General features: G+C 38.9%; 1 pseudogene; it reads left to right on the top strand.

Moving 5' to 3' along the window:
* Positions 1–456: 456 nt before the first annotated feature.
* LOC134947203 (5S ribosomal RNA) lies at positions 457–575 on the top strand (annotated as a pseudogene).
* Positions 576–882: the final 307 nt, after the last annotated feature.

Here is an 882-nt window from a genome sequence, read left to right as displayed (position 1 = left end):
TGCTGCTATTTTTCAATTATGTCACAAATGTATGGGAATCAAAGAGACTTTTAGGATATTCATACATTAAATATATTCATTAATATATACCTTCACAGTTCTTCCCACTTTTTTGAAAACTGCATATTTGTGATTACTATTGCTGTCTATGACAACTTGGCATTGCTACCCATATGTGGTTTCTGTTAACCCTTTTTCTTATTATTGCTATAAGGGTTGAAAATTAGTGGCACTATGTGATACTACTGTTCCTTTTCTCCCCATATTTTCTTGTTGGGCGTCTTTGTATCTGTATACAAGAACTACCCCAGGGAGTTTAAATATCTTTGCCACAGCCCCCCCAAAAATTATTTTGATAATATTTGATAATTAACAAGCCCGATACTCATTTATTTTCTCACCAACACTGGTGGGTCCCCACACAATTGGAATACGGTGCGCTCAGGAGACCTATTCACCTACGGTCAGACCGCACTGAGTATGCCCAAACTCGTCTGATCTTGGAAGCCAAGCACTGCAGGGCCTGGTCAGTACCTGGTTGGGGAACCACCAGGGAATACTAGGTACCGTAGGTATTTTATTCTCCTACGCACAATACAATTTCAGGACCCACGGTCAGGAATTTGACCCTAGGCTCCAATAATCATTGGACTCTATAAGACCCGAGGGAGTGACCTCATTCCATGAGAATCTCTATTAAAGAGGATATGGATATTTTCCCCCCCCTTTTGTTCTGAATGAGGTACTACTTACTTTCGCTTACCTATACCATTATCTCGCCTATTATATGAATATCAATGCTTATGAGCATTAATGCTCCAGAATTATGAACGCTTGCTCTCGTCCTTTTTAAGTATACTATATTAAAAGTTATGTTTTAAT

This window comes from Pseudophryne corroboree, chromosome 7, assembly GCF_028390025.1.
Source record: "Pseudophryne corroboree isolate aPseCor3 chromosome 7, aPseCor3.hap2, whole genome shotgun sequence".
NCBI classification, from domain to species: domain Eukaryota; kingdom Metazoa; phylum Chordata; class Amphibia; order Anura; family Myobatrachidae; genus Pseudophryne; species Pseudophryne corroboree.
Note: the sequence above shows the minus strand (reverse complement) of the source record. Positions and strands in the feature narration are given on the sequence as shown.